Source organism: Puma concolor, chromosome A2, assembly GCF_028749965.1.
Source record: "Puma concolor isolate L17-30 chromosome A2, mPumCon1.1.hap2, whole genome shotgun sequence".
In the NCBI taxonomy this organism is placed as follows: domain Eukaryota; kingdom Metazoa; phylum Chordata; class Mammalia; order Carnivora; family Felidae; genus Puma; species Puma concolor.
The window spans coordinates 150,992,714-151,014,517 of NC_141668.1; the positions used below are offsets into that span (position 1 = coordinate 150,992,714).

At 51.9% G+C, this 21,804-nt stretch overlaps 1 protein-coding gene across 1 annotated transcript in view; it reads left to right on the forward strand.

Moving 5' to 3' along the window:
* Nucleotides 1–30: 30 nt before the first annotated feature.
* POC1A (POC1 centriolar protein A) overlaps nt 31–21,804 on the forward strand; it is a 100,712-nt gene continuing 78,938 nt past the window's right edge. The window contains exons 1-2 of the mRNA XM_086698048.1: nt 31–253; nt 7,059–7,132. The gene's annotated coding sequence lies outside the window, so the exon portion shown is untranslated. The remainder of the gene's footprint in view (nt 254–7,058; nt 7,133–21,804) is intronic.

Here is a 21,804-nt window from a genome sequence, read left to right on the forward strand (position 1 = left end):
AGCTCTTAGCGTAGGAAGGGCGGGGCCCCTACGTGGGCTTGGCTAGTCGGTTGGGACCTGGGCTTTCCCGGATCGCCTGCCAAGAGAAGGAGGGGCACGGTAGTGGATTCTACACCCTCTTCTTGTTTCTCTACTAACTGCACTATGCTTCAGAACCCTGTAAAAGGGCAGAGTCGGAGGGGAAGTGCCCCTGAGGACAACTGGGACGTTATAGGGTTGTAGAAACTGGTGCCTTGGATATAGAAGAAGGAGGGTAAGGAAGGCGTTCCGGACCACGGTCTAAAGCAGGATCCGCCCTGTCTGTGACGAAGGGCTTCCCAGAAGAGGTGGGGGTGTATTTGCCCAAGGATGGAGTGGTTCTGGGGGTGATGTGGGGAGAGGGTGAGGCTGGAGGGGACCCCTCGGAGTTCGAGATGAAGGTACTTAATCTGAGGCAGAGAAAGGGCAAGAGGGGCTGGGCTGGATAGAACCCGTGTACTACACAGCTCTGAGCACTATCTGGAGATAGTGTGGAGGCGCAAAGCCTGACGTAGTTAGGGTTTGACACATATTATTATGACTTTTTTTTTCCATCGCAGGCAGTCCGAAGTCTCTTGCTGGCCGCCTTCGGCACCAACTGGGCGGCTCAGAACTCCATCCCAAAGTTCAGAGTTGGGCCATGGCTCCTTTGGGTCTCCCCAGTCCACACCTGCAGGGTAGGGTTAGGCAAATCCCTCTCAGGAACACCAATCTGCTCCACACCCTTCCCAACTTAACTTGAGCTGGGTTGGCCTGGGCCTGTGCCAGGCTCACAGCTGCCCTCCTCCAGTCTTGAAGGGGCCATCCAGGTTGCTCCTTCCTTAGCTGGGCATTAATAATAAGAGGGACAAAGTCCAGAGTGATGGTGACTAAGATGTGTCCAGGTACTTCTTAATTCCCTCTCTCTTGAGTCTCCAGCCAGCTGAGAGGCAGGCAAGGGGAGACTCCACATGCAGAGGAGGCAACTGGGTCCAGAATGGCACCAGGACCAATCCAGGGGCCCATGAAGAGGAGTCCTGGGCCGAGCTCTGCCCCATCCTGCTGAGAGGAGACATGAGGAAAGGTCAGCACTTGGACTCAGACCCAAATGCACCTAGAAGTGGAAATGGTGAAGATGGTGTTGAGTGTTTTGCTCTTCTCTGGGCCTCACTTTCCTTATCTGGGCAATGGGATCATAATCCCTGTTCTACCTGCCTCACAGGACTGTTTGAGTGATCAGAGGTGAAACAGAAGCAGAAAGAACTGGACATTGGAACTAAATATGGGTTCTAACCCTGGCACTGAATCTCACTTGGCCTTGGGCAGGCCACAACCTCTCTGAGGTTCATTTTCCTCATTGTAAATCTCTCCCAGCCCTGCCACTTGTGGTTGGCAGGAGGGTCAGGTGAAGTCATGGATTTCAGAGGCTTATTGTTTAAACCAGCAAGGCTCCAGCTGGGAGTTTCCTGTTTAATAGAGGGAAAGGTTGAGAAACAAAAGAGACTCACTTGGAAAGTGAAATAGAATGTTGTAAACAATTCCAGATGGAGGAGGAGGCTGTTACTCCCCAGACACTGAAGGAGGGGGGATCCCAACCACCAAGAAGCCTTCCGGAAGAGTGGTGCCAGCTGGAAGGGTGGGTCTACATGCAACTGGGAGACTGATAAGTGAAGCTTTCAGTGGGAAAGTCCCAGGCCTGTCCTGGAGGGTTAGTGTGAGTCAGCCTGAATAGCTGGGCTTCAGGGATGCAGCTAGAATGTGAGGAGGTAGGAGAGAAAGGCCATAAAGGGGCCACAGAGATTTCCAGTGTCAGCTCAAGAACCACCACCAGGGCAATGGTCAAAATGCGTATTCGCAGGCAATGGCCCTTTGATTCTGACCCAGGAATCTATATTTTCTTTTTTTTTTTTAATTTTTTTTTTTCAACGTTTTTTATTTATTTTTGGGACAGAGAGAGACAGAGCATGAACGGGGGAGGGGCAGAGAGAGAGGGAGACACAGAATCGGAAACAGGCTCCAGGCTCTGAGCCATCAGCCCAGAGCCTGACGCGGGGCTCGAACTCACGGACCGTGAGATCGTGACCTGGCTGAAGTCGGACGCTTAACCGACTGCGCCACCCAGTCGCCCCAGGAATCTATATTTTCACCAGGCCTCTCTCTCGGTGATGTGCGGGCAGCATATCTTAGGGCCACATTTTGGGAACTGTTTCCTGAGTGGTTTCCAGTTTGGGATTTTGAAGGGCAAGTACTAAAGCCATGAGTTCTAATCCTGGCTCTGCCACTTTCTGATCGTGAGGTCATCAGCAAAATACCCCACATCCTAAGCCTCTGTTTTTGCATCTGTAAAGTGAAAGTACCTCACCTGTCTCGCTGATGAGTCTGAGTGGGTCCCATTCAGCCTTCCTCTCCTCTCTTCTTCCTTCCCCATTCTTTTTCCTTTCTTCTCTCCATTCCTCCTTCCCTTTTCTCCCTCACTGCTGTCTTGCCTCCCTCCTCAGAGCTGCAGTACAAACTCGTCTTATCACCCTGGCCCTGGGCAGGGAAGACCAAGCTGCTGGAGTTCAGGCAAGGTCAGGCTCCATTCCGGGGACAATGCTGAGGCATGACCTCTCCTCCCCCACTTCTTCCCTCCACCCCAGTCTGCGTCATCATCGTCGTCTGGGACTGCTGCACACAGCACTCCTCCAGCGGTCAAGGCAGAAGGAAAATGTCAATCCCAGCCCCAGAATTCATCCTTTTCCACTCTGGGCCCCAGAAACTTCTTGAAGTAGTGCCTCTCTGTCAGAGTGAAGGAGCCAGCAAGGGACCTTGGACAAGCTTACTGCTTTCCTCTGAGCCTCATTTTCAACATCTATCAGCCAGGCAAGAAATCCCTCCAATTCCCCAGCCCCAGGAGATCCAGATGGACATGGGACAGTTTTGAAGATAAATAAAACCTCTAGCCTGTTCTTCTGATGCTTGGTGTGCCCTTGGTTGTGAGCCAGCCATGCTCCTTGGGATGTTAGTGTCTGTCTGTCTGGCTGGCTGGCAATGAGTGGGAGATCAGCCTTACAGAATGATTAGAGACTCTGGAAACAGTTCAGCTCTGCCCTACAGAGTTGGAAATGTGATCTCCAGGGTTAACAGTAATAGGGTCCAATAATTAGCATAGGAGATGGACTCTAAGGGTTGGGCAGGGTGGGAGGGTCCCCAACACCTGCCTTGTGCTGGCCCTTCCTTTGGAGTCTTCTTAGGCTCTGGCCCACCCAGAAGACAGGCCTGGGCCTGGGTTTGTAAAGCCAGCTTTGGAGCAAGGGGTGGGTTCTGATTGGCTAGAGGAGAAAGGGGCTGGATTGGGGCAAAGCCATCAAATGCTCCAGGAGGTGTGTTGGGGGGAGGGGGTGGATTGCACGTAGGGAATAGTATCCCCTACCCCCAAAGAGCAAACACTATTCTCCCAAAAAGCCTTGGAGGACCCCTGAGCCTAGTCCTCTAGGATAGAACCCACAAACTGTGTTCCAGATATGTTCTCTTTGACCCAGACAGTGCTTTTTAAAAATGTGGATTAGTTACCAACATTTAATAATCAAGGTATTGTTACACTGAAATATTCCCAACTTTCCTTGAGGGATCAGCATGCCTGGAGCCCCTGAGCTGGCCCAGGCATAATTTGTTCTCCCCAGTTCTCTACCAGCCCTCCCGTCAGTGGGTCCCCGATCCTTACGACATGTAATGTCCCAGCAATAACATATTTCTGGCTTTGTAGGCATCTGAGTATGTGTCTGTAGCCCTAACCCATTTTAGAGCCAGGGTGACTAAGATCCTGAGAGGGGAGAGGTCTCACTCAAGGCCACATAGCAAGTGAGGTTTGGTCCGCAAGGGGACCCAAGTGTCTTGCTTTCTAAGCCACACACTGGGCTTTTCTGCCCTCACAGCCTCTGGAGGACAGTCTGAGGCAAGGGGTTAGGGGAAAGATCAGGCTGGTTGTGAGGGCTTTCTGGAAGGGACTAAGAGATGAGTTCCCTAGTGCTTGTCCTCATTCAGGCCCCACCCACAGCCCCTGCATACAGATCGGACCAGGGCAGGGCCTGTGAAGTGATGGGTGGTGATGGGATGGAGTAGGCTAAGCCCCTGCCCCTCTGGCCTGTATAGTATTCACAGGATGGAGGAGCCTTGTTCCCTGCCCTCCTGGGATGCTGGAGAGAGACGGCAGGAAAGTACCTATTTTGAGACTGTGACCAGTGTGGTCAAGGGCGTGGGGACAGAGAATGGCAGGGAGGGAGACCCACATCAGAGCTGGATCCTGGCGTTGAGGAGATGCTGCCGTGGACAGGTCAGCTAGGCTGAGGGGGCCCCCAGTGAAGGCTGGAGGAGGCTGGTATGGAGGAGGGACATCAGGAGGCCAAGGAGGCTGCGGCTCAGAGGGAGAAGGGGGTGTGTGATGGAGATTGGAGGAGGTTGGAGTCCCAACAGTGGGCCAGAGTCCCACTGTTATCAACAATGTGATTATCAACCAAGGTAAGGCCCTTAAATCTCTCTGGCCCAGGAGCATTTGAAGGCCTGCCCAGCACCCCTTCTGCCAGACATTGAGGAGCTGAAGCAAAGGAGGAGGAATAGGGAAAGAGTGAGGGAGGCTCAGAGAAGTGGTACTGGACAAGGGTAACTAGGAGAAGGCCAGGGAGGGATTATAATACTACAGCGAATGGGTATGGCAACAAGAACAGCTCTCCTCAATGTTTTGGCCTTGCGCTGTGATTATGTGCACAATTTCAGGTCCCCTCGGAGCAACCCTACAGGTAAGTGGAATGAGGAGACCCATCCATAGGGCAGAAGCTCAGAATGGTTAAGTAGCTTGCCCAAATTCACACAACCAGCAAGTGGAGAGTGTGGCTTACCTGTTGGCCTTGTGCCTTCTGGTCTAGCATTCCACCCTGAGGAGGATGAGGAAGCTGGGAGGAATAAGACTGGGACTGTGTTGGGGGTCAAGGTCTGAGTGGAAGCTTCTCTCTACTTCCGGGAAATCGGCCTAGTTTGGGTAGGCAGATGGGAGTTCCCAGCCAAGGAGCCAACCAGCCTGACTCTTAGTGGGAGTCACTTACTTTGAGGGACCTCTGGGCAGCCAGTCATGGCCTCAGGAGGGAAGACTCCTTCCAGAACCCACACACTGGTAGACACTGTATTCCTTCTCTATCCCCTGCACCTGGGTTAACAGCTCTGGGCCCAGATGCTTAGCAGTAGGACTCACAGCCTGGCATAGACCCCCTTCTGCCTTCCTCTCTCTTTGGGGCTCCTGGAAAGAGAAGAGGGGGCCCTGGCTCTACAGGTTTTCTGTCCTGTACTCCAGAACTCGCCTCCTTTCTGTCTCCTCCTCTCCCAGGCCTCCTGGACACTCCAGCCTTCTCCAGTGCTAACAGCAATTCCTAAGAACAGCCCATGCCTTCCTGAATTCTGCCTCTGCCATAGGCACAGGCCTGGCACTTGTGCGTGTCTCTGCACCCAATTCCCGAATGTGCCCTACAAAGTGGAGATACGCAACCCATTCTTAGAGAGTGGAGGCAGGATCCTGCTTGTGTTCAGCTCCCAGCTCCGTCTCTGTGTGCCCCCTGGCCTTTGGCAGACAGCACAGCCTCTCTCAGCTTCCATTTCTACATGCACGAAGAGGGAGTGGTACTTTCTGTGATGGTTGAACTATGTGTCCATTTGACTAGGCCATGGTGCCCACTGTTTGGTTAAACACCAGTCCAGATGCTGCTGTGAAGGTATTTTGTACATGTGATTAACATCAACAGTCAGATGACTTTAAGAGAAATTATCCTTGATAATGTAAGTGGCCCTCATACAATCAGCTGAAGGCCTTAAAGAGCAAAAACCAAGGTTTTGTGGAGAAGGTCTTTTGCTGCAGGCTGTAACATCGGAATCCTGAGTTTCCAGGTTGCTAGACTGCCCTACAAATTTCAGATTTGCCAGCCTCCAGTCATCTGAGCCAATTCCTTAAAATCAATTTCTCTCTTCATATACCTATATCTGTCTTACTGGTTCTGTCTCTCTGGAGAAACCTGACTGATAAACCTGGTGATAAACACACACGGTTGACACGAGGTCTCGCTGAGCCACTGCCTCCGTGCTTGTGGCGGGAGGGAACAGCACCTGGAAACAGCATGCAGTTAGTATTAGCTGGTGGCTACGGATGAAGGAACTGAGCCTCGGCAAAGTAACTTGTCCAAAGTTTCAGAGCTCAAGGCAGTATTTGAGCCAGATCTGCCTTCCCAACGTGTCCTTGCCCTGTCACCCTCCTCCTTGCCAAGAACCTTGGGTCGAGGTGGCTCCCTCTCTCCAGGATCCCCTTTGGGTTGAATGAAAGCCCTCAAGCCCTGGTGGGGGAGGTGAGACCGGAGGCACTGTTGGGGCCCGGCTGGTACTGAGTTAACAGGTTCTTGTGCAAGACTAGCAGGCTTGTGACATGCCAACATTCACCAACCCTAAAATTGCTGTGGCCCTGCTGTGGCCTTTGGAATCGTTGGGGTGAAATCCGCACAGGAGTGATGACCAAATAACGACCCTTCTCTTTCGGGATGGCTTCTTAGCCCCACCACCCACCCTGCAGACCTAGCAAGCTAATCCCTGTGCCTCATAGACTTGGGGTTAGCAGCACAGGGTTCTGCAGGGACCAGGTCAGGGAGGGCAGTGGGTGCCCTCGGATCCTCTATGTCTCTGCTCTGCTTATTGTCATCTATGGGACACAACCTAGTGTGGCCAGACCTTCTTCCCATTATTTCAAGAATACCCTCACATCCAGATTTTGATGTGAGCACTTGGAATTCTTATATTTTTAAATATCAAAAACTTAGTTGAGTAGATAATATTTGAATATGGCTAAAATGCAAATAGTATGACATGGTAAAAGAAAATTTTTCCCTCATTCAAATCTGCCCATAGACACAACCACTGCTTCCAAGTTTTTATGGGTCCTTCCAGAAAGATCCTACTCAGTCATTCAACATTTACCTGTTGACTGCCTACTATAAATGACCTGCATTCATAAAACACATTTTGCTCCTTGTTTTTTGTGTTTAACACTGTAGCTTGGAGAGAGCCCTGTAGCGAGCAGAGAGACTTCTTGTGGCCTACCTCATCTCTAGTTGCTCCGTGGTTTCCGGTAGGTTGCTCATACAAATTCTTGAACGTGCTTCTTTGTATGGGGTGAGGACTTCTGTGGGATATTTAGAAATGAAATCACTAGGTCAAAGGGCAAGCCAAAGGTTTAAATCTTTTTTTTTTTAAATTTTTTAACATTTTATTTATTTTTGAGACAGAGAGAGAGACAGAGTGTGAGCCAGGGAGGGGCAGAGAAAGAGGGAGACACAGAATCTGAAGCAGCCTGACTGAGCCACCCAGGTGCTCCAAAGGTCAAAATCTTTGATTCCAGGGTTGTTTTTTCTCTGATATTGAATTGTATGTGGTCTTGTGAGCAGCCTCAGACCCTTGATGAAGTGAAGTAGTTTTCTGGAAAAGGATAAATAGGTTTATTTATTCAGCAAATACTTACTGTGCACCCACTGTTTACCAGGTATTGAACTAGATTTTTAAGACAGAACAAGGCAGATGTAGTCCTGTTCTCATGGGATGGATGGTCTAGTGGGGGAGACTATATGTGTATATATATATACATATACATACGCATATACACGTATATGCACATATATCCACACATGTACACACGCATATATAGTAAATACAAGCCCATGTCAACATGTGACCACAGAATGAGCGCTCACATAGGTAGTCTGACAAGAATAGGGGCTGCTTTGTTTGGGGTTTGAGGAGGCCTCTCTGAAGAGGGGATGTTCTGATAGTGAAGTTCCCCCTCTGATGTTCTGAGGAGGTGAGTCCTAATGGACCAGAAGGAACCAACAAGGATGGGGGTAGAACAGGCCAGGCTGGGGAATCTATGCCCTTGGCCACCTCCAGCCCTGTCCAGTGCACTTTATAACATGGAAAGTTGGGAACACCAGCCGTCTTGCCCAGGGCTGAGGAGGCATGGGTGTGTTTCATTATATTACTGTTATGACAAATATGTGAGCAAGAAAACATGGGCGAGAAGTCTGTGGGAGGTGGGCATGCTCGAATGGGCTCTCTAGAACTTTGAGGACCCTGAGGAGGGAGAGTGGGTAGGAGCTGGAAGGCCTCCAAGCCTCTGAGGCCTCACTGAAGTCACAGAGGCTGGCGTAGCATGAAGGGCAGCAGAGGCAGCCTGGGCCCAACTGAAGGGCCCTGAGAGCCAGCCAAGAGATGGACCTTACTGTGTGAAGTTTGGGATTGGGAGACAGCTCTGAAGCCTTGAGGCTCAACTTCAGCAGACCCTGGGCTTCAGTCAGGGTGGCCATGCCAGACCCAGCCAGGGGGGGCTAGCATGGGGCAAGGCCACCCATGACATTTACCCAACCTCCAGAACCCATCCGGCTTGAATGCAGCACCCTGGTTGTGACACGGGCTCAGTGCTTCCCTCTAGGTAACTGTCACCATGCCACCCAGGCCCTAGGTTCCTCTTTTCTGAGCTACCCACATCAAGGTCCATTGGGATTTTGCCTTCATTGCTCTAACTTGGGGAGAAGGGTGCTTGAGGGGGTCAGCAGTGCTGGTGGCTCACAAGAGAGGTACTCAATGAGCATTTGTTGAATGAATGGATGGATGAACGAGCAAATGCATGCATGAATGAATAAATGGAATGGGTAAATAAATGAGGATTTGCTGTGGACTGTGTGAATGCATAGGTTTGTGTGGGTTCTCAGGCCCCAGAAATGGGGCAGTTTGTGGGCAGATTGTGTCAGCAAGAGGCAAGTGTGGAAAGCAAGAAGCAGATGGTTGGTCAGCAGATAACCCAGAGATGGGAAGGGGAATTCGCAAGGTCATCTAACAGGCACCCCCTTGCTTGGGCATTTGTAGGAGCTTGCCCTGGGGAGATTTGTGAGCGCCCACATTCTGAGCATCCTGCCACCACACCTCCTCTCATCCATATACAAGCACGCACTGGGGGCGTCTGGGGGGCTCAGACAGTTAAGCGTCCTACTTTGGCATGGGCCAGGATCTCATGGTTCATGGGTTCGAGCCCCACGTAGGGGTCTGTACTGACAGCTCAGAGGCTGGAGCCTGCTTTGCATTCTGTGTCTCCCTCTCTCTCTGCCCCTCCCCTGCTCGTGCTCTGTCTCTTTCTCTCAAAAATAAATAAACATTAACAAGCACACATGGGCCCTCACAGGTGTCCACGCAGCCTCCTCCACGCCTCCCTCTGTGCTTGTCCTGAGTCAGGCCACCTCTGATCCTGGGCCTGGTCTGTGGAGCAGAGCTGGCATGGGATGGGGGCTACAGGACAGACCACAGGACAAGTAGTAAGTCTTCCCCATCCCAGACCTTCGCCCCTTCTTGTTGTCTTTCTCCAACCACCTATGTGGCCAGCACATCAGAGGATGACCATGACCGTGCAGCAGGAATGCTCTCATTTACCTCTGCCTAACTACATTTAGAAAATAGTTTTTCCACAGTTTCCCTGCATCTCTGCTGGTAACTCTGAAGTGACAAATCAGGTTTGTGAGTTCTTAGGGCCAAGTTTCTGCCAGAGCAACCTGCTAGTCACATTCAGAGGTGCACACATTGGATATCTCTCAAGTTCATTCATGGTCTCAGGCCCGCAGGTGCTAGAGTCACTGACACCACCTCTGCACAGCCACATGCCCAGCCACTCTGATCATAGGAACAGTAACACACATGCTCATAGCCATATATAGCTGCAAAGTCACATTGTTACAGGCAGGCATGCTAGGGCAGCCACAGTGCACCATGGTTGTGACATTGTCATACATGAGGTCACACACGTGGGCTGAACCATGTAGGGTCACAGGGTTGTGCACGTTACTTTGCCCCTCCCCCTTACTGCTATCCCAACCTCCCAAAGTGCTCACTACCTCCCTGGGATGTGTCATCACCATCCCTTCCCCAACCCACATCCCTGATGAGGTCAAGGCTATCAAGAGCCCTATCCTTCCCTCGGCTTGCCTTTTCTGTGTCCATAATACTCACGGATGCCCTGATGGTCCTGTACAACTCTGAAAAGTACCCAACGGGCCTGTGTGGACTCTGGGGCACTACAGTCAAGCTGTGTGATAATAACAGTCTCTTCATTCAGGACCTCAATTTTTTCACCTGTTTAATGGTGGCATGGACTTGGTGGTTCCAAGTCCTTTCTGGCACTCATGATAGGGACAGCTGTGATCCTGTGACCCCTCAAGCACTTCCTGGGCCCTGGGCTCCTTGAGCCACCTGGCTCCTGAGATTCTACTCAAACCTTAAGGCAAATGCCTCTCAATAATGAATGGGCCCCAGTGAGGTTTCCTTGGGAACAAAGGAGAGCCCAGCAGTGCTCTCACTGAAGGCCTGATACCTGGCTGCTGTCAGGGTCACAGGAGGAGCCTGTGAGACAGGGCGCCACAAAGCCTGATCTCTGGGGGACTCACCCAAGCCTTCTTAAGCAACACACTGGCAGAAAGAACCTTCTAGAAAAGCTGCCACATAACTCAACTGCAAGCTCAGGCAGGGTGTCTCAGTACAAGAGACAGTCATTGTTCTGGAAAGGCCAGAGGCAGCCCTCCTTCTTCCCCTTCTTGTTCCTGATCTTCCCAGACCCCTGGGGTTCCAGCATAACCAGTATGTCCCCCTGAGTTCAGGAGAGGTCAGTAGATTTATAAATCCCCAAAATCTAGTCAGCGTCACCATAGGGAGATTTGTGTACTTTCCAAAGAGTGGTTGTTGAGTGGCCAATGTGTGCCAGGTGCAGTGCAGGAGCCCAGAGAAAATAAACCAAAGTGCACCCTAAGTAGCACTGGTGCAGGACGTTTCACAGTGTTCTCTGGAAAAAAAAAAAAGTTCTGTGGTCAAGTAAGTTAGGAAAGCCTATTATATAATTCAGCTGGGCTGAACAAAGGTAAACCAGTTTCTTGCTTGTGGGTTTTGGCAGAGCCTGTATCAGGCTGTGTGCTGCAACAGTGTTCTGGGAGTGGGTGGAGAGAGAGTGTGAATCTCATTTCCACCCTGCTTTCTTTTCGAAGCCTCTGGCCGGGCGGGAGACCTTGAGCAATGCTGCTTGAGGGGCACCAGGATTCCAGATTCAGCAGGGTGCTGGAGAATCTGAATTTCTGCAAGTTGTCAGGAGCTGCTGCCAGGACATCACTTGGAAAACCACTGATCTTAGAACAGCTAGAGGGATCTTTCTAAGGCTAAAACACAGAGGTCCTCCTCTGCTCAAAGCTCTTCTGTGTCTCCCTCTCACTCAGCAGAAGCCACGTCCTCATGGAGTCTGTAAGGCCCCCCCACCTCAATGACACTGTCCCTCTACTTGTTTCTCTGTCCCTTAACCCTACCCAACAAATCCCCACCTGGGGCCTTTGCTGTTGCTGTCCCTTTTGCCCTGTATAATGCTCCTCCCCCAGATCTTGGTGGGGCAATCATCCCTCATCCCATCATTCTCACCCCCAACCCAGCCTTGTACCCCTGCTCTTCCAAGAGGCCCTCCAATACCACTGCTTTTTCCACAGCCCTGCATGTTGACTCCATGAGGCCAGGGCTGTGCTGTCTCATGACTCTGTTCCTAGCACCAAGCACAGTGCTCAGCAAAGGTTGGGGGGACTGTTAAGTGAATGGAGCCCAGGACCCCAGCAGGGCTAAAGCTTGGGCCTCCCAGGCCAGACAGGCCTGAGCATCTAGGAACACCCTCACAGGTGGACTCTGGATGGGGCCCTCTGGTCTGATGCCAGGTCTGGTGCCCTGGGCACCAGGGCAGAGGTGTCCAGGCTGGGGCCGTGGGGAGTGGCCCTGTGGATGCCAGGTTCTGTCACTGGCTCTGTGAACCTTATCAGTGCTGAATTGTGTCCTATCCTTGGAGCACTCTGTGTTCCTGGTGCATCTCCCCAGAGGTCATGGAAGTGCTGATGAACTTATGATCCTGATGAGCTCAGAGGGTGTCCTGTGGCAGAAACCAGAAGTTTCTGAGGAACGGGGGCCAGATCTGTCTCCCCACTGCAGCCTCCATTGGCTCTGGCTTGGCCTAGGGGTAATCCCAGTGGGCAGCTGGGGGAAGGAGGGTTAGCCAAGCCCGTCTGACTGCCAGATGCAGAGGAGGTATAGGGAGGTTGTGGGGCAGTGGTACACTCTCCTCTTCTGTAAGGTGGGGGAGGGGGTGTGTGTTGCCCAGGACTTTCACCAGGGTGGCCTGTCTGATTCTGTGTCTTGTGCTGGCAGTACCCCTGTAAGCCCTCCCCGCTCATGTCAAGGCTGTGTTTGGGTAGCCTTGAGTAGCCCCCCACAGGGACTGTGTGAATTTGCACATGATATCAGTGGTGGCCTTGTTCAGGATTCCCAAGGAATTTTCTGGCAAGCAAGGCTTTGACTTTGGGCCTCCTGCCCAGTGAGCTGACATTAGGCCCTGAGCCTTGTTCTGAATGGCTCTGCCTGGTGGGTAGACTGAGGGCTGGGGTCCCTGGGCCACCTGTCCTGGCCTTCCTGTGTACTCATACTGCCGAGGCACACACAAGTGTGAGTGTATGAGTATGTAGGTACCTTCAGGAAAAGCCTGCCGGTCTGAGCTCCCACAATCTCCCCCCCAGTGTGCCCTGCTTTTTTAAACTACCATTTATTGAGAGCTTACTGGTGCCAGGCCTGTATTTTAATCCTTACAGCAACTCTGTTCCCTAGGGTTGTGTCTCTCAAAAGGGTATGTTGAAGTCCTAAACCCTCAGTACTTGTGGATGTGACTTTATTCAGAAATAAGGTCTTTGCAAATGTAATCACGTTGAAATGAGATGATACCGGATGAGAATGGACCCCAATCCCATGATTGGTGTCCTTACAAGAAGAAGGAAATTTGGATACGTAGGGAAGACAGCCACTTGAAGAAGGCAGAGAGTGGAGTCATGTGGCCCCAAGCCAGGAACTCAGGGGCTACCAGGAGCTGGAAGAGGCCAGGAAGTGTCCTCTTCTGGAGTCTTCAGAAGGAGGATGACCCTATCGACACCCCAGCTTTTAAATTTGGGCCTCCAGAACTAGGAGAGAATCATTTTTTGTTGTTTGAAGCCACTTAGTTTGTGGCACTTTGTTACGGTGGCCCCAGTACCCCTAGCTTCTATTATGATCTCCATTGCATGAGGAGATGAGACTCAGAGAGGTTGAGCTCCTGCCCACAGCTACACAGTAAGTCAGTGTTGTACCTGTGATTGGAACCCAATCTGCATAACTCCAGCCTTTCCCTCATGGACCCCGGAACTATCACCTCCTCCCTTACCTCCATCCCCTGACCCATGAAAGCACACCAATCCCCAGCCTCAGGGGAGACCCCATGCCCTCCCTGCTAGTGGCCTCCAATCTTGTTTGCTGGCTCCTAGACTTTCCCAGTGTCCTGGCTTCCCCAAGCTCCAATCCTACCTATCTACTCTTCCCTCACCACGCCCTGGACCCCAGCGTGGCCTCAGTCCATGTGGGAACTCTGGTTGCCCCACAACCCAGCATCCTGCCACCCTTCCTGCCATCTCCATGAAGTCATATCTCCCTGCAGCTGGACCCCTTTCCTCCAAACAACCCAGGCCGCTCTGTTCTCAGACCTCTCCCTTTTCTGAAGGGGCTTCTTGGGGGCTGTCCTGCTGAGACCTCCATGCTCTCTCTTTGCCAAGCACAATACCCCCGGACACTCAGACTCCTGTCTTACCCCAGCTCCTTGCCAGTGGCCATAAGACCAAGCCAGTGAGACCTGGCATTTCTCCTTTCCCCATTCCCATGGGTCCCTGACCCCCAACTCTGTCCCAGAACTCCTGAATTCCTACACTTTGCTGAGAGGTGGCTACCACCTCTCCCCAAAGAGGAATAGCCCCCTGGCCGATGTCACCCCCATGTACATCCCCCTTCACCCTGGGCTGGTCACCTGTCACACTTAGGGCTTTGCCCAGTCTGTCCAGTTAAGCACCTCCTCTGAGTGCTGAGGTTTCCAGTCTCACAGAGTGGTCCTTATGAAGGGGAAGGCTGCACCCCTCGCTGGCACACCAAGCCTCTAATACTCCCCTGCTGCCTATAGGATGGAGGCTAAGTTCCCCTGCGTGGCCTTTGTGGCCTTTCCTGCTACTGTCCAGGCTCCTGTGGGCAGCAAGTTTCAGACAGACAGTGTCTGGGTTTTAGTCCTCTCTGCAGTAGGGCCTTCCCTGGTTCCCTGCCCCCAACCCGCTTGATCCCTTGCCTTTACCCTGGCCCAAGGGCAAAACTGACACTGCCCAAAGCAGGTGCAGATCTGTTTGGCCAAATCTGACACAGGCCTGGCATGATCTGGCAAATCCTGTGTCGGCCTGGTTGAGAGAGGAAAGGAGGGCAAGGCCATTACTTGCCTGATATTGTGCTGACCTTCCCTGGACAAGCAGAAGTTTGCATAAGAGAGGTCACCGGAGTCCCTGTGTCCATGTGGCATAGCAGGACACCAGCACATGCAGGGTGTAGCAGCTTGTGTTGGCGCCCTTCCTGGTCCCCTCCCTCTTACGACTTTCATGCACACAAGGCCGACTTCCTTGCTGGTACTCCAGGCCCTGTGCAGAGGGCGTTCTTCCCCCAGATGGCCCGGAAGTGCCAGGCCTGCACCATGGCTATCGGGAATGTGAGGATAAACCCCTCGTCTCCCTTATCTTCAGGTGGGAGGGCCCCAAGGCACGTTCTGCATTGTGTCCCAGAGCTCTCCCATGTAATGGGGCCCCGGTCACCCACAGTGGCCATCTGCTTAATAACATACTTTTCACTGGCTGCTTTCGTTTCTCTGTGTCACTTCCCCTTGCCCTACTGCTGTTTCCCAGAATCACCTCCCAAATAAATTACCCCTGAATCCTTTCTCGGGGCGAGCTTCTGGAAGAACCTAAACTAAGATATGCAGCAAACTAAGATATGCATAAAGAGTCTCACACAGGCACACATACACATGCAGCAGACACATACAGCCATGTAGAAGTGCTCAGTGACACGGCCAGGCACATGTGGTCAGTCGTACTCAGACACGCACACATATGCGTGCACACACAGATACGCTCATACTCCTAGACACACGGACACATCCTCAGTCATGACGCAGACACATGCACACACAGCTAGGCACACACCTGTGTCTGTTCCACGTGTGCTAGAGAGGGGACCAGAATGAACTGACCGGACCCTCCCTCCAGAAGCAGAGATCCTCAGAAGAAGACCCAGGCCCGGTAGCCACAGAAGCGGAGGATCTGGCCTGAAGATCTCAGCAGCTTGAGCCCCATGGGGCCCGGAGGAGAAGCAGCCTTTCCTTCTACCTGTGGAGGGTGGGGGCATTTGAGCCAAGGGTAGAGGGTAGGATTTGCCCTGAGGGCTGAACACTGGGGTGTTCCAGGCAGAGGGAATAGTGTAGACCAGGCACAAGGGTGGGAAGATCTGGCCCATGAGGTGGGATGGGGTACAAGGCAAGGCTGGAGCAGGGACAGAGCAGATGGGCTGTGGAGAACCTTGCCTTATTCTGACAACCAGAGGGGAGCCATGGATGGGTTTTGACTGAGGGAGCACACGGCAAGCCCCAGGGAATACTGACAAGTGTAATCATCCCACATCTACGTCAAACCCCTTCTCGCCTCCTCGAGGACCATAAGACAAGTCCTATCCCCTCTGGAATTCAGTGCCTCCCTTGCACAGGTGGATGCTCAGGCCCCACACATATGAGTAATCTGTTGGGGGGTGAACCTACCTGGGACCCAAGGATGACTCACCACGGGAGGCCTTTGTCACCTGGGTGAAACTCTTGGCTCCTGGCAGCTGGGATGGGAGGGGCCAATCCCCAAGGAGCAGGGGAACAGATGGGTGGAAACTAGGCAGTGGAGGTGAGTCCACACCAGGCAAGCTTGTCACTGCCCACCTTAGCCCAGAGGAGCTGTGTATCTCTTCCATCCCATAACTTGCCCTTCTGGGGCCTGGGATGCCATTTCTCTGTGGAAGACCTGCTTGTCCTTGAACCCCCCTTCCCACATGCCTCCTCCTGGAAGCCTCCCATCTTATCCACAGAGGGACACCCCAGTGCTGAGCTGGATGGAACCCCTCAGAGGACACTCACTGGGCTCAGCTTGCTTGATGGCTCCTTCTATCTGATTCCCCTGATGAGCCAGGCACAAGGGCTCCTGTGTCCCTGACCCTCCATAATGTAGTGATCCCAGAATAGGGCTAGGCACACAGCTGGTACCTCACAGATGCTTGTGGAATTGAATTTCCTGCTACCAACCTAATAGAAAGCCCTTCTCTCTGAGTCCGGGCATCACTGGGGCCCTTGAAAGGGTTTCCCAGTGTCGCTTGGGTCCAGTGAGTCGGGTGACTGAACTGTCAAAGTTCTGGTGACCTTTCCCTGTGTCAGGCCGATGATGAGTGCCCAGCACTGCACTGGGCAGGGTGACCCAGCAGGGTATGGTTCCTGCTCTACTGGAGCTCATGTTCCCCAGGAAGATGCACAAGAAAGCAATTGCTCATAATCACCCTGGAGGATGGAGGCAGGAGAGGGTCCCTGGGGTGGGCCCGGAAAGAGGTGTCTCTGAGGGGTTAATGTTCAGGCTGAGACCTGAAGGTCCATGCATGAGACAAGCCATGATCTCAGAGAAGGGCAGGCCAAGCAGAGGAAACAGTCAGTGCAAAGGTCCCTGGGAGGGTCTGAGCTTGGAGTGCAGGAGGCCAGTGTGACAAGATGAGGAAGGAGAGACAAAGGAGGTCTGGCTAGGCTTGCCTCCAGCCACTTCCCTCAGGAAGTCTGCCCAACTACATCCACCCATTGAGACCAGAAGGGCCTTAGAGGTTCCCTATGGATGTCCTTATTGGACAATAGGGAAACTGAGGCCTGAGTTCCCCTCAGAGCAAGTTGGGACCAGAGAGCAAGTTGGGGTCAGAGTTGAGACTTGTCTAGTCTTTGGTCCCTGGCCAGAGCATCATAGGTAGGTGAGAGCTCCCTTTGAAGGCAGGGCAGGGCTGTCCAGGTCCCCACTGTGCCCAGGACTTCTTGGTGAGTTACCAGGACCATTACATAAGAATCACCCAGACCCATGGAGTCAGACTCTACAGCTGGCCTGGAAATCAGCATTGAAACCAACTATACCCTGGATTCTGGAAACCCTGTGCCCTAGGCCCTCTGAGCAAGCTCACACCCTTTGATGACCAGCTGGGAGACTCTTCTACAGTCCTGCTTCTTTTTTTTTTAATTTAATTTAATTTAATTTAATATTATTTAATTTTTTAAATGTTTATTTCTTTTTTTTGAGAGACAGAGACAGAGAGTGAGTGGGGGAGGGCAGAGAGACAGGGAGACACGGAATCTGAAGCAGGCTCCAGGCTCTGAGCTGGCAGCACAGAGCCCAATGTGGGGCTCGAACTCATGACCCATGACATCATGACCTGAGCTGAAGTCAGATGCTTAACCGATGGAGCCCCCCCAGGTGCCCCTCTACAGTCCTGCTTCTCACAATGATGGGTGATGGAGGGGGGACATGAAACTACAGGATACACTGGAGCATATTCCTGACTATCAGCATGACTTGGAGTGAACTGGTCCATCATCAAAACATTAATTTGATATTAAAAAGATATTAGAAGAGAAGTAGATGCCAAACCGACTTGACTAAGATAAAATATGAGACAACAAAGGACTTTCTAGCATGGGGTCAGTCACTTCGGGACTCTTTTGGCCCCCATCTCTGCTTGCTGGGGGTTAAAGTCTTAAGACCCTTTTAAGTTACACTGGGGCCTGAACTATGTAAGGGTTCTTAGTTTTTCCAATATGTGTTAGAATTAAAGGTTCTGGCTGTGCAGGCACACAGACTTGGGTTCTGATCCTGGCTCCCTACTTACTAATTCTGCACCTCAGTTTCTCCATCAGTAAAATGGACAAAATACTGCATCACTCCTGGGGTTGGCACTAAGACTTCATGTGGCATTTGGGGTACAGTGACTCTGATATATTAAAGTTATCAGTTATTTTATTTCTGACCTTATTCGAGGCCAGTTCACTGCACTGCAATTCAGGATTCCCTGGAGGGGGGAAATCCAATTGCCTTCTGACTCTGGGCCCCTGACCCCAGCTTCTCACTCCAAATGCTCTGGGGGCAGCCAGCAGAGTCCTGCTATGGGGCCCAAGGGGCTGTGGCCTGCATCTTCCCATCTTGCCCACATCTCTGGAGTTGTGCTGGTAACTCCAACCACCCCCACTCCTCCAGCTGGGCAGTGGGGCACCAGGACAAAGAGTTACCTTGGCCACTGTGGACTGGGTCTATGTTCCCCGTGGCCTCACCAGAAGACTGAAGTCCAAAACGCTCAGTGACTTGCCTAAGACCACAGAGTCAGTTCATAGTCTGGGGCTGTGCTGTCCAATACAGTGGCCACTGGGCACATATGGCTGTTACATTGAAGTTAATGAAAATTAAATATAATTTACAATTCAGTTCTTTAGGCACAGTGGCCACATTTCAAATGTTCAATAGTCACATGTAACCAGTGGCTACTGTATTAGTGTAGATGTAGAGAACATTTCCATCATCACGGGAAGTTCTCTTGGTCACTCTGGTTTAGAACAGCTTGGGCCCAATGGCCTCACCTGGGGATCTTGTAAGACACTGGTACCTGGCCCCACCTGCAAAGGTTCTAAATGGCAGCCAGGGCTGAATACTGCTGCTCTGAAGCCCTGTCAGCATTATCTACCAGGAAGGTTCTCATGTTTGAGTTCAGACCTTTGATGGCATTTGCACCCCACCCCCAGCCCACCTGTGCAAAGCCAGGGCCAGGTGGCCTCAGTTTTTTGGGGTTTGTTCTATCATAGCTGGGCTGCCCTGGGTCCTTCTCTTTTCCCTGCACAATGTGAAGGGGAGGGCCAGCATCTTCCAAGGGTTTGCTTGGGGCTGTGAGAGGGAGGGCATTGGTCATGCTCACGGGAGGACTCAGCACACAGAGGCGTCCACATCTGACTTGAGTGGATGGTGTGGCGTAGTGACTCTGTATCTTCACACCTCCTGGAAAGTGGTCCCAGATCCACTGACATCACCGTCCCCAGGAATTGCCATAGCAGCTCTAGTCATGCATTCACTGTTTGCAATGTGGAAGGACAGGCTCAAGGTGGACGCTCACCTAGAGGGACACCCAGTGTCCCCACGGGTGTGGGCTTCTTACCAGAGTGGCCAATGCTGTTGGATGGAGGAGTAGGCCTGAGTGAGGACGAAGGCTTGTGGCCCCTTAAACCCCTCCTGCTTTGGGGTATGGCCTGTATTTAGAGAAGTTTGGCTTGTAGGGGTGTGCCATTTCCACAGGGGGTAAGACTGAGGCCCAGAACTGCAATGAGACTTCAGAGGGAAGGTCCTCCTGCAGGGGTCACTCCCAGTCCTGATAGCGTAGCCTCATCTGTGAGGGGTCTCTTTTGGCTCACCTCAGCCCAAGGAGGGGACAGACATGTGGCTAGTCCCCTGACCCGTTGAAACTGTTCCCCATGATTCTTGTCAACACTTGTGTCCTTATAATCTGGCCCTACTTCTGAGGCCATCCACTTTGTCCCTGGTCTCCAGATACTCTACCCTCAATCCTGTCACCAGACCTTTGCCTAGTCTGTTCCCTGCACTGGAATTGTGCCCATCCTCTCTCCTGTCTACCTATGCCCTCTTTGTGCTCTGAAGTTCAGGTTTTCCTGCCCCCACAGAGAAGCTTTCCCCAATTACCCTAATCCCTTCCCCTTCTCTCCTGCTGAGAACAAGTCCCACCCTTCACAGACCTTATTACCTTTTCTTTTATTTTTTTAATGTTTATTTATTTTTGACAGAGAGAGACAGAGCATGAGTGGGGGAGGGGCAAAGAGAGAGGGAGACATAGAATCCAAAGCAGGCTCCAGGCCCTGAGCTGTCAGTAGCACAGAGCCTGACACGGGGCTCGAACTCACAGACCACGAGATGATGACCTGAGCCGAAGTTGGACGCTCAATCGACTGAGCTACCCAGGCGCCCCAGACCTCATTACCTTCTGTGAGCAATCTTGTCACGATTCATTTACTTAATTGGCAAATATTTACTGTGACCCCACTCTCTCTGGGGCCCTGTGCTGGGTGCAGGAATATAGTCACATCCTTTCCCTGGAACTGATGTTCTTTTTTTTTTTTTTTTTTTTTTTAACGTTTATTTATTATTGAGAGACAGAGAGACACAGAGCGTGAGCAAGGGAGGGGCAGAGAAAGGAGGAGACACAGAATCTGAAGCAGGCTCCAGGCTCTGAGCTGTCAGCACAGAGCCCAACGCGGGGCTCGAACTCACAAGCTGTGAGATCATGACCTGAGCCGAAGTCGGTCGCCCAACCAACTGAGCCACCCAGGCGCCCCTGGAGCTGATGTTCTAAGAGGGGAGAAGATAACAAACCATCAAGTCCAGTGTGCCAGATGGCAATGCCACTTGTGGAAAATAAAATAGAGGGAAGGCAGGTTGGCATTTTAAGTAGGGTGGCCAGGGAAAGCCACACTGAGAAGGTGACATACAAACAAAGTCCTGAGAGGAGTGATGGGTTGAGCCAAGTGGACACAGGGACAATAGCCAATGCAAAAGTCCTGAGATGGGAGAACGCTTGGCACATTCCTATTCAAGGAACAGCAAGAAGACCAATGTGGCTGGAGCAGAGGCAGTCAGGGGAGAGAGGTAGGAGCAGAGGCAGAGAGGTGTCAGCGAGATTGTGGGAACAGAGGAGGTATGTGATGTGGTTGAGGTCACAGTAAAAAGTCAAATGTATTAAGTGGCAACTCAGTATCCAGCTCTGATACTGATTAATAGCTCACGGAATCCTTCCTCCCCCATTGTGGCAGGTATGTTACGAGTATTTTACAGTCAAGGACATGGAGGTTCAGAGAGATGGTGTAACTCCTGGTAGGTCACCCAGCATGAAGTTGGCAGGGCCTGGGCTCACCCCAAGATATGCCTGACACTGGGACAAGCCCTGAGCTGCCGTGCTCAGTTTCAAGCCAGGCCGCAGTGCAGGGCTGAGTGACAGAACTGATGGGGCTTTCCAGGCATGGGTTGGACAGGGCTATGCAGGTGGGCGTGATCCCTACCTTTCCTCCTGCTTTCTCTGCCCCACCCTGAGGTGTTGGCTTTTGGGCAGGGGGTCTGGGAGTGATGACAGGGGGACAGTCTCTTGCAGGGGTGCCTACCCATGGGCTTTATACCAGGATAGAAACATTCTTGCCACAAGGGGGCTTGAAAAAGAAGCTCTCTTCTAGTCCCCCTCAACATTGAGGCCAGCAATGTTGGCTCCTCCAACGTTGAGCAACTTGAGGGACTCCCCCAACACGAGGGACTTAGATAGAAATGGAGTCCAATCTGATGGAGGTGGCACAGGGTGGGAGCTATTCAGTCAAACAGGGGAGGCACCAATCTTGGTTTATGCAAGTTGTGCCAGTGGTGGATCCTGGCTTGTCTCTATGGCATTGGCGGAATGTGGTGTTGCAATTTTTGGAGACTAAATGAGCCAGAGTGGGTGGGGCACCCCCAGCTCCTCTTCTGATGGGTAAGGATAGAAAATAGTGGGATCTGGAAAGACCAGGGAGGATGACTAAAATCTTAGAGTGCCTGTAACTTTGAGCAAGCGTGACATTTGAAAATCATTTTACAAAAGGGTTTCTCTAAATTCAGTTTTGTAGACTGTGAGCTTCTATAGACCAAGGGTGTTCCATAGCTAAAATTATACAAACAAAACAACAAAACAAAAACAAAAAACACTACCAATAACAACAATAAAAGAACTCTG